The sequence below is a fragment of the Heptranchias perlo genome, chromosome 31 (genome assembly GCF_035084215.1).
Source record: "Heptranchias perlo isolate sHepPer1 chromosome 31, sHepPer1.hap1, whole genome shotgun sequence".
Classification (NCBI taxonomy): Eukaryota; Metazoa; Chordata; class Chondrichthyes; order Hexanchiformes; family Hexanchidae; genus Heptranchias; species Heptranchias perlo.
This window is the reverse complement of record NC_090355.1, coordinates 9888446-9899800: the sequence shown is the minus strand read 5'-3', so window position 1 is coordinate 9899800 and position 11355 is coordinate 9888446. Positions and strand designations below refer to the sequence as shown.

The following is an 11355-nucleotide window of genomic DNA, read 5'->3' as shown; positions in this document are numbered from 1 at the left end:
TTCTTGCCGGATGACAAGACTCTCTAAAATGTCATTGCAACAGCGACAGCGCTGGCACCGAGACATTTTCAAGGGAATGATGACAGTGGCACTTCCTCCAGAATACTCACAAAATCATGTTCAAACTTATTTTGGCACCAGAGCTAAATCAACATGATTAAATTGTTGTAAACAATGCTATGTTCGTGTACTTGCTGCTGGCTTTCCAATGCATAAAAAGTAAACACACTCTTGAAATAAAGTATGTCAACAGGAAATGTGAATGGCAAGAAAAGCATTTCACCCCTATTAGGCCATTGCTCCATTTCATTTATTTTTTGCACTGGTTCCTCCTGCAATTTCGCTGAAAGTTTGGACAAATCGCCTTCTTAGGCGAAGCATTTGCGTCTGAGCATGATGAGAAACCAATTTATGATGAAGTGTATGTGGCCGTGATTGCATGTTAAAAAAAGCACGATAGGCAAGAAATAACAATACTAATATAACATCAGACAAAACCCTAATGGAGATCTATTGAAAAGAATTGCTCCTTCAGATAAAGCAACGGTGAAATATGGCAACAGTGGAATGATGTAAAAAGCCATGGCAAAATGTTGTATTTAAGAGTTTCAACCTGCTGAGAATTGACCTTACTTGATTTGTCCTTCTGCATAAAGTGACCTTGCTCCGTAAAGCTGAGCCTATCCAATAACCTTTTCTTCCTTTGGTGATTAGTTATTCCCATTACAGTCAACATAAAGAACAATTCACAAAATTTATTTTCGTACCACACCAGCTATCTAACTTTGATCATGAGCAGGATAGCAACGCTGGTTAATGTACCTGTATCCCAGTGTGTGCATTCTCAGGCCAAGATAATCAATCAAGACCGACAATTCTTTTAGTAAGTTGTCTGAAATTGAGAAACAAATGTTAGCAATATGCTTGTCTTTATTTCTAGGTATTCTACATTATCCTTATTTTTCTATTGTTTGTCACATATCATCAGCAAGACTGTTATGTTTTCTAATTTTCTTCTTTTATATTAATTTTTCTTGTTTTCACGGTTTGCGAGAACTGATAAGTTCAGCTAATAATGGCATCTTTTATGCACTTGATTTCATGGATCATTAATATTTGGCATTAATACAATGTAGCCTCAGTCCCAAACCACAATGAGTATTCTCCATTGCACCAGATTACACATTAAATCTTCAAATGTTGACCTTGGTCTTTCAGAACTGAGCAGAAACATTCCAACTGGGATATAGAGTATTCCCTTGGATCAGGAGTGTACAAAAAGGGATATACTTAGAATCATAGAATTTTACGCACAGATGGAGGCCATTTGGCCTGTCGAGTCTGTGCTGGCCTCTTTGAAAGAGCTGTCCAATTTAGTCCCACACCCCAACATCTTCCCCAGAATCCTGCAAATTAGCCCTCTTCAAGCACATGTCCAATTGCCTTTTGAAAGTTCCTATGGAATCTGCTTCCAATACCCTTTCAGGTAGTGCATTCCAGATCTTAACAACCCTCTGTGTGAATTTTTAACAACCCTCTGTGTGAACTTCAAGAATTTTTTATGTTCAATTCAGATTTATGCAAGATCTGATTTCCACTTAAATTTTAGTTTTGCAATTCGTCGAAAAAGTACAATTTTGACTAATCTCTTAATGAATCATAACCCATAATTTCTGTCCACTGAAAAGTTATCTCCTTTCGCTGAGGGTCCTCTTCTAAAGCTGACAAAGCCTATGACCAATATCATGCGATGTTAGATTTGTGCATCACACTGCTGATGTACAGGATATATGTGACTCTGAACCTCTCCCCCACGCCATGTATTATTTCATATGCATAAAATCCTGTTCAGCTTCCACCAGTTTGGCATTCTTTATGTGACAGTTATTTCAGCCCTCCCAAACAACACCCCACCAATTCAATAAAAGTACCCAAACAAAGGCCAAGTTAGGAAAACCAAATGGAAAAGAGATAATCAATCTGAGCAACTCATTTTGGACCAAGCATAACTAAATTTCTGTTAATCCAGGTGGATAATACACATTTGCTTCTCCAGCCCTAAAGTCGTCCCTTAGTTGATGGGTGGAACACAGTTAACCCACACTCACAGGTGCCCAAAGGAATTAACTAATAATAATGTTGCATTTTCTGTGAATGGCCTTGAGAGAAACAAATCTCGCCTGCAGGGTTTTGTGAGGGTACTAACATGACTTCAAGTTATAGTTGCACAGTTATCTTCTATAGGGACAAATTAATGTTAATGACTATGGTGGATGCAGCTTTGCCTGGGCAATTTCCGCCCAGAAATTACTCACCCGAGGATGCCGTTCCATAATGGCGTCCTCTCCGACTGCCGGCGAATTGATGGAGTAAGTTCACGAACGCACATTAAAACCAGGAAATCGGAAACTTGCTCCCATTGGTTAGCTGTCGGTTTGACAGGTCCGAATTAAAGGGCCACCAACACTAAAATCGTTAAACATTTTAAGCTTACCCATCTGCCCAGCTGGAACGAAGATACTTACGCCACCAAAAGGTACGCTGGAAAATACCAGCCTTGCACTACTTTTTAAATAAAAACAGAAAATGCTGGAAAAGTTCAGCAAGTCAGGTAGCATCTGTGGAGAAAGAAACAGAGTTAACGTTTCAAGATGAAGACCTTTCATCAGAACTGGAAGATGTTAAAGAGTTAAAGTTTTTAAGCAAGTACAGAGCCAGGGAAAGGGTGGGGGAGGGTGGAAAGAACAAAAGGGAAGGTCTGTGATAGGGTAGAGAGCAAGAGTGATTTAATGACAAAAGAGATGTTGATGCAAGGCAGGGAGGGTGGTAATGGGACAAGTTAAGATGCAAAAGATCGGTCTAGAGTTGCTATAAGTGGCAATAGCAGAACTATTACCAGCACCTGCTGCCTGAAAAAATGGGAGTGGTTATGATCTGAAGTTATTGAAATCAATGTTGAGTCTGGAAGGTTGTAATGTGTCAAAACGAAAGATGAGGTGCTGTTCCTCGAGCTTATGTTGAGCTTCATTGGAACAGTGTAAGAGGCCGAGGACAGAGAGGTCAGTGTTGGAGTGGGACGGGGAATTAAAATCGCAAGCGACCAACAGGTCAGGGTCACACTTGTGGGCAGAGCAGAGGTGTTCAGCAAAGCGATCACCCAATCTGCGTTTTGTCTCCCCAGTGTGGAGGAGACCACATTGTGAGCAGCGAATACAGTTTACTAAATTGAAAGAAGTGCAAGTGAACTGCTGTTTCACCTGGAATGAATGTTTGGGGCCCTGGACGGTGGGAAGGGAGGAGGTGAAGAGGCAGGTGTTTCATCTCCTGTACTCACACGGGAAGGTGCTGTACGGAGGAGAGCGGGTGTTGGGGGTGATGGAAGAGTGGACCAGGGTGTTGTGGACAGAGCGGTCCCTTTGGAATGGTGAAAGGGGAGGGGAAGGGAAGAAGTGTTTGGTGGTGGAATCATGCTGAAGGTGGCAGAAATGGCAGAGGATGATACGTTGAATGTGGAGGCTGGTGGGGTGGAAGGTGAGGACAAGGGGGACCCTATCATGGTTCTGGGAGAGAGGGGAAGGGGTGAGGGCAGCAGTGCGAAAAATAGGACAGACACGGTCGAGGGCCCTGTCAATTCCACTGGAGGGGAATCGTTGGTTGAGGAAAAAGGAAGACATATCGGAAGCACTGGTGTCAGAACAGAAGCGATGGAAGCGGAGAAACTGGGAGAAGGGAATAGAATCCTTACAGAAAGCGGGGTAGGAGGAAGTGTAATCAAGGTAGCTGAGGGAGTCAGTGGGCTTACAATAGATATTGGTTGCAGCCTATCCCCAGAAATGGAGATAGAGAAGTCGAGGAAGGGAAGGGACGATTTGGAGATGGACCGTGTGAAGGCAAGGGTAGGGTGGAAATTGGAAGCAAAGTTGATGAAATTTTCCAGTTCGGGGCGAGAGCTAAAAGCAGCACCGATACAGTCATCAATGTACTGGAAAAAGAGGTGCAGGAGGGGACCTGAGTAGAACTGGAACAAGGAATGTTCCACGTACCCCACAAAAAGGCAGGCATACATAGGTAGGACCCATACGGGTTCCCATAGTGACTCCATTTATTTGGAGGAGCTGAGTGGAGTCAAAGGAGAAGTTGTTCAACGTAAGAACAAGTTCAGCCAGGCGGAGGAGGGTGGTGGTGGATGGGGACTGGTTGGGCCTCCATTCAAGGAAGAAGCGGAGGGCCCGCAGGCCGGTCCTGGTGGGGGTTGGAAGTGTAGCATGACTGCACATCCATGGCGAAAAGGAAACAGTTAGGGCAGGGGAACTGGAAACTGTTAAAGTGGCGGAGGGTGTCAGAAGAGTCGCGGATGTAGGTCAGAAAAGACTGGACAAGGGGAGAAAAAATAGAATTGAGATAGGAGGAAATAAGTTCTGTGGGACAAGAACAGGCTGAAATGATGAGTCTCCTGGGGCAGTTCTTTTTGTGGATCTTGGGATGGAAGCAGGCTGTGCGAGGTTAGGGGACTATGAAGTTGGAGGCTGTGGGGGGGAAGATCTCCAAAGGAGATGAGGAGAGTGACGGTCTGGGAAAATATGGCTTGACGTTCGGCGGTGGAGCCATGGTCCAGTGGGAGGTAGGAGGAGGTGTCGGAGAGTTGGCGTTCAGCATTCACAAGGTAGAGGTCTGTTCACCACACAACAACAGTGCCACCCTTGTCAGCAGGTTTAATGACAATGTCAGGGTCGGACCTGAGAGAACGGAGTGCAGTGAGATCAGAGGGAGGTAGGTTAGACCGAGTGAGGGGAGCAGAGAAATTGAGACGGCCGATGTCACGCCGGCAATTTGCAATGAAAAGATCAAGAGAGGCTAAGAGGCAAGAGGGAGGGGTCCAGGTGGAACGATAATTCTGAAGACGGGAGAAAGGGAGAAAGACGCTGTGTGGGGGGAAGACTCCTGACCAAAGAAGTGGGTGCGGAAGAAAAGGCAACAGAAGAAGAGCTCAGTATCATGTTGAGCTCAACATTCATAGAGGTGGGGCCATAAGGAGATGAAGCTCAGGCTTTTGCTGAGGATTGATCATTTGGGGTCAGAGAGAATGGTGAAAACACGACAAAGGGTAAGATTGGAGGGAGGGATGGGGTCAGAGGAAAGTGAAAGCATGATGGCTGTTAATGACTGCGAAACAACAAAAAAATTAAATTTTAAAAATGTGGAATGCTAAACTACTCTTATTTTAATATTTCTCGATCATTAAAAAATAAATTTTGAAATTAATTTTTTAAAAACTTTTAACTTCTGTAAGTTTCATTAAATTAAATCATTTGCTTGGCTTTTTATAAAATATGTTAAATTTTTGTTTAAACTAACATACAGAAATTTACTTTAAAATGAATGATTTCTAGTTGCCTGCTTGTGGGCGTGACTTCTCCTCTGGACAGATCCTGTTGGCATGGCTTCAGTTCCCACAGTCTCTATCGATACGAAGGAACCTGCACTGAAATCACAGCGCTGAACTGAAAAAAAATTGCAAAGGGAGCAAGTGAACGTCAGAGGCCACGAGGTAAGTTTTTCTATAGTCTTTGTCCTCAGGATGTACTGACAGCCTTGCCTTGCCAGTCGGAGCAAATTCCGGCCAGTTATGTTCTATGAAGAAGATTATAGCATTGTTTTTCATGCTCTATGTGATATGACTCTCTTTGCATTGAGGAATTTAAGGTCCCAAGCTGCGTCATCAATAATCCTTCAAGGAGAGATCCAAGACTCATGTAATTAGATAATCATTAAATCCACAGCTTGAAAAGACTAATGGAAGTACGTGGCAAGCTCTTCGATAAATAAAGGTTGATTGTATCTGTATAGCCACTGTTGACTAACTTGGAGAAATTCTTTTAATGCACACTTGTGGGAGATCAATGAGAACTGATGGTCCTTTGTGAGCAACTGGAGTGGATTTGAGGAGACTTTAAATATTCTCACGGATTTGCACAAGCTGTGCTGGTCCTTACTTTTGGTTGAAGCAGCTTTGCAAATATTTGCCAACGTACTCATGGAATTTGGTCATGTCTGAACACTTGTATTTATAGAATTAGTGAACAGATAAAATTTTATCATGTAAAACATATTGGCCCAGAATTTGCTGGAATGGGGCATCTCATGGCATGCCCTGTTAGTTAGATTTGTTCCTGCACCCTTACGTTCAAAAATTGTTTGCCAACAAAGTGGCTGGAAGTGCGAGCTGGTAACGGTGAAGCGAGGATAACAGGGCATCTGGGACCTTGGTGGAGAATGGGACAAACAGGTTATCTCCTTAAACAATGAGATTAAAGGATTGAGCACTAAACAGAGGAACGACTGAGAAGGAGGATGAATTGGAGTGGGTGAATGCAATCAGATACAGAAAGAGAAATAAAGAGAGGGAAAGAAAGATTGGATTCAGAGAGACAGAAAAATAGACAGAAAGGAAAAGAAAAAATAAATAAATTTAAAATTTGACATTTTTAAAATCTCCAACAACAATTCACAACCTGAAGGAATGAGACTCCACACTTTTAATTCTTCACTTTCTGGGCAAGAGAGGTTGATTGACAGTCATTAATAATTATCATGTTGTTAAAAGGGTACTTACACTGTTAATTACTAGACTTAACTTTCTGAGGCGAGTTCAATGGGCAATTAACGTGTAAATGCAGCAACTTCATGACAATCACAGGGAGGTTAAGGGCGAGATGTCGTTTTTGTGAAAATAACGACGGAGCAGTGCAAATCGGCCAGCAACAAGTGGCGATTCACAATTCACGGTTATCTCTTACTTGCCACAAGTTGCTGAACGATTTGCACTTCAATAATGGCAAACGTCCTTCACACACTGTTACTTTTTCATCAAATTCTGAGCCACTATAGCTCAACACTGCACATTATACCAAATCCAGTTGTCTTAAATAGACACACTGTGTACCTACTGCCAAAGAACTCTGTTTTTACACAAACATATTAAGTGTTCTTCAAGTGTGTTGGGTGCCCACTTTGAAATAATAACTGCTGATAATTTATCAGTGGTCAACAGAGTACAAATAAAGAGATACTTGTGGCCCGCTCAGTAGTGGTTGCTCGCAAACCCACAGGAAGTGTACAGAAGGAATTTGGAGGGATTTTCTGTATAATCAACAGAAAGCAGCTCAATGCCATATTGCCCACTGAAGATGCCTCAATGTTAACTCAGAATATTAATTTTATTTCAACAAAGTTATACAAATTTCTATCCCATCATCTGCCCTTCACCTACCATTCTGAACTCCTGCAGGAACAAAAAAGAAGCTACACCAACGATTCAAACATTTGATGAGACCTATAGGATGGATCCACACATGGATTGAGGATTGGTTAACGGACAGAAAACAGACAGAAGGAATAAACGGGTCATTTTCGGGTTGGCAGGTTGTAACTAGTGGGGTGCCGTAAGGATCAGTGCTTGGGCCTCAGCTGCTTACAAGATATATTAATGACTTAGATGAGGGGACCGAGGGTAATGTATCCAAGTTTTCTGACGATACAAAGCTGGGTGGGAAAGTAAGCTGCGAGGAGGACGCAAAGTGGCTGCAAAGGGATACAGACAGGTTAAGTGAATGGGCCAGAAAGTGGCAGATGGAGCATAATTTGGGGAAATTTGAAATTATCCACTTTGGTAGGAAGAATAAAAAAGCAGAATAATTTTTAAAAGGTGAGAGACTAAGAAATGTTGGTATGCAGAGGGATTTGGGTGTCCATGTACACGAATCACAGAAAGTTAACATGCAGGTACAGCAAATAATTAGGCAGGCAAATGCTATGTTTGTCTTTATTGCAAGGGAGTTGGAATATAACAGTAAGGAGGTCTTGCTGCAATTATATAGGGCTCTGGTGAGACCACACCTGGAGTACTGTGTAGAGTTTTGGTCTCCTTACCTAAGGAAGGATATACTTGCCTAGGAGGGGGAGAAATGAAGGTTCACTGTATTGATTTCTGGGATGAGAGGGTTGCCCTATGAAGAGAGATTGAGTTGAAAGGTCTTATATTCTCTGGAGTTCAGAAGAATGAGTGATGATCTCATTGATACATATAAGATTCTGAGAGGGCTTGACAGGGTAAATGCTGAGAGGCTGTTTCCCCTGGAGAGTCCAGAACTACGGATCATAGTCTCAAGATAAGGGGTCAGCCATTTAGGACAGAGATGAGGAAACATTTCCTCACTCAGAGGGTTGTGAATCTTTGGAATTCTCTACCACAGAGAGCTGTAGGTGCTCAGTTGTTTATTATATAGAATCATAGAATGTTTACAGCATGGAAGGAGGCCATTCGGCCCATTGAGTAAGGCCATCGTAAATTTTCTATGATTCTATAATTGAGGCTAACAAAATTATGAGGAGCCTCGATAAAGTAGATAGGAAGGACCTAGTTCCCTTAGCAGAGAGGTCAATAACCAGGGGGCATAGATTTAAAGTGATTGGTAAAAGGATTAGAGGGGAACTGAGGAAAAATGTTTTCACCCAGAGGGTGGTGGGGGTCTGAAACTCAGTGCCTAAAAGGGTAGTAGAGGCAGAAATCCTCATCACATTTAAAAAGTACCTGGATGTGCACCTGAAGGGCTGTGACCTGAAAGGCTACAGACCAAGTGCTGGAAAGTGGGAATGGCTGGATGGCTCATTTTCGGCTGGCGCGGACACAATGGGCCAACTGGCTCACTTCTGTGCTGTAAGTTTTCTCTGATTCTATGAGTACTCGCCGGTTCTCTGCAACAGCAATCCGGCTAATCCCATTCCCCCGCCCTTTCCCTGTAGCCCTGCAAGTGTTTATCTTCAAGTACTTATCCAATTCCCTTTTGAAAGCCATGATTGAATCTGCTTCCACCTCCCTCTCAGGCAGTGCATTCAAGACCATAACCACTCGCTGTGTAAAAAAGTTTTTTCTCATGTCGCCTTTGGTTCTTTTGCCAATCACCTTAAATCTATGTCCTCTGGATCTTGACCCTTCCGCCAATGGGAACAGTTTCTCTTTATCTACTGTGTCTAGACCCTTCATGATTTTGACTACCTCTATCAGATCTCCTCTTAACCTTCTCTGCTCTAAGGAGAACCCCAGCTTCTCCAGTCCACCCACGTTAATGAAGTCCTTCATCCCTGGAACCATTCTAGTAAATCTCTTCTGCACCCTCTCTAAGGCCTTCACATCCTTCCTAAAGTGCAGTGCCCAGAACTGGACACAATACTCCAGTTGTGGCCGAACCAGTGTTTTATAAAGGTTCATCATAACTTTCTTGCTTTTGTACTCTATGCCTCTATTTATAAAGCCCAGGATCCCTTATGCTATTTTAACCACTTTCTCAATCTGCCCTGCCACCTTCAATGATTTGTGCACATATAACCTCAGATCTCTCTGTTCCTGCACCCCTTTTAGAATTGTACCCTTTAGTTTATATTGCCTCTCCTCGTTCTACCTACCGAAATGCATCACTTTGCACTTCTCTGCATTAAATTTCAACTGCCATGGGTCTGCCCATTCCACCAGCCTGTCTATGTCCTCTTGAAGTCTATCACTATCCTCCTCACTGTTCACTACACTTCCAAGTTTTATTCAAGACTGAGATCGATAGATTTTTGAACACTAAGGGGATCAAGGGATATGGGGATATGGGGGGAAAATGGAGTTGAGTTAAAAGATCAGCCATGATCTTATTGAGTGATGGAACAGGCTCGAAGGGCCTTGTGGCCTACTCCTGCTCCTTTTTCTTATGTTCTTATGTTCAATAGACATTGGCACCTTTGAAAACAAAATTGAATTTCCTCAATTTATTTTTCTTCTCATCTCTTAAGAGCCTCACTCTTGCTGAGCTATGGGATTCTATGGACAACAGTGATCCTCCTGCATCTCATTCGAGTGGCCTTTCTTTCTCTGTAATCGTAGACAGTGTATGTCCTCAGGTTATTCAACCATGAAGGGGAGTGGGATGGGGTTGTATCACAGTCTAACTGATTGTGTCCTCGGCTGATTGCCATATGCACACTTTCCTGTAGGAGTCACGATATTTACCAGGAGGAGCTGGCTGATTCCATCTTGCCCCTCCCCAGAGCCTTGGGGTGCTGAAGCCAATCGTAGCACTCTTTTTGTCAGCATGTTTGACTCTGCAGAGCTCAACCCTGCTGAAAGGACGTTTTTTCTTGAATACTGCTAATGAAAGCATTTAAAAGCATCTCCTGTTGAAGAGCTCTTGGCCGCACATCCATGACTTCCATTATCAGTGACCTCTACTGGTCTCTTGTTCTCCCAGCATATTGGCCTCTAGATCTTCACCTTCATTTTCAAATCCCTCCACCTTATCCGAGTGATCTTCCCGAGCTATATGTCCTCACCTGCAGCCTCTGTGTTGAATCTCTGCTGTTCTGGGTTACTGCTTACTCCTCACTGCCTTTTCAGCTCAGTGGCAGCACTTTCCGCCTCTGAGTCAGAAGGTCGTGGGTTCAAGTCCCACTCGAGACTTGAGCACAAAATCTAGGCTGGCACTCCAGTGCAGTACTGAGGGAGTGCTGGACTGTCGGAGGTGCTGTCCTTCAGATGATATGAGAAACCGAGGCCCCGTCTGCCCGCTCAGGTGGATGTAAAAGATCCCATGGCATTGTGAAAAGCACCATATAAATGCAAGTCTTTCTTCTTTTCTATCTTTCCACCATCCAAAACCTGTCTTTTATTTCCTTCTCTCTGGATGTCCCTATCTAAGTAATTTCACCTTGCTGCACATCTGTTGTCCTTTAAAAGCCTCTTAAAAAACTTCTCTCTTCCACTGTGCTTTTGGCTCTCCTTGTGCCCTTGTCAAGGGTTCTCACGTGGCTTTGTACATGGGGGAATGCTCTATAAATTCACGTTGTTGGCACTGCACTTACCAATTTTTCCCACAATAAATTCCATTTTCTTTTGAAAACAGGAACACGTCCTCAGCTAATTAACATATGGCAACATTTAAATGAGCATTGTAAACATTATGACACTTCCCCAAAGAGTATTAACATGCTTTATTTGCTCACATGGGATGGAAAATGCCTCAGTAACTAAAACACGTCAGTCTTTCATTGTGTTTTCTGCATTTCTTAAACAATTTTTATTGAGGCGAAGTGAGCCATCAATCAAGAGTTAATTTACTTAACATTTCTTTAGCATTTGGAGAAAGTTACCTTCCTGCCATAAATTATGCAGGAGCTGTTATTTATATTCCAGGAGCTTGGTATCTAAATGGGCAGTTTGCCTAGACTAAGTACATCTGCCTCAACTAAGTATTTTATCTAAGGGTTTGCATAAACAAACCTTCAGCAAGCATCATTAAATTACATTTTAGGTTTCAG

The 11355-nt window shown here is 42.9% G+C and overlaps 1 protein-coding gene across 9 annotated transcripts in view; it reads right to left on the bottom strand.

The window, feature by feature from the left end:
• Nucleotides 1-11355, bottom strand: part of LOC137300492 (uncharacterized) — a 418621-nt gene that overhangs the window by 77146 nt on the left and 330120 nt on the right. For all 9 annotated transcript variants that reach the window (XR_010958108.1, XR_010958109.1, XR_010958110.1 and 6 more), the window contains 3 exons: nucleotides 5370-5501; nucleotides 2526-2618; nucleotides 823-892 (listed from right to left, as the gene is read on the bottom strand). The gene's annotated coding sequence lies outside the window, so the exon portion shown is untranslated. The remainder of the gene's footprint in view (nucleotides 1-822; nucleotides 893-2525; nucleotides 2619-5369; nucleotides 5502-11355) is intronic.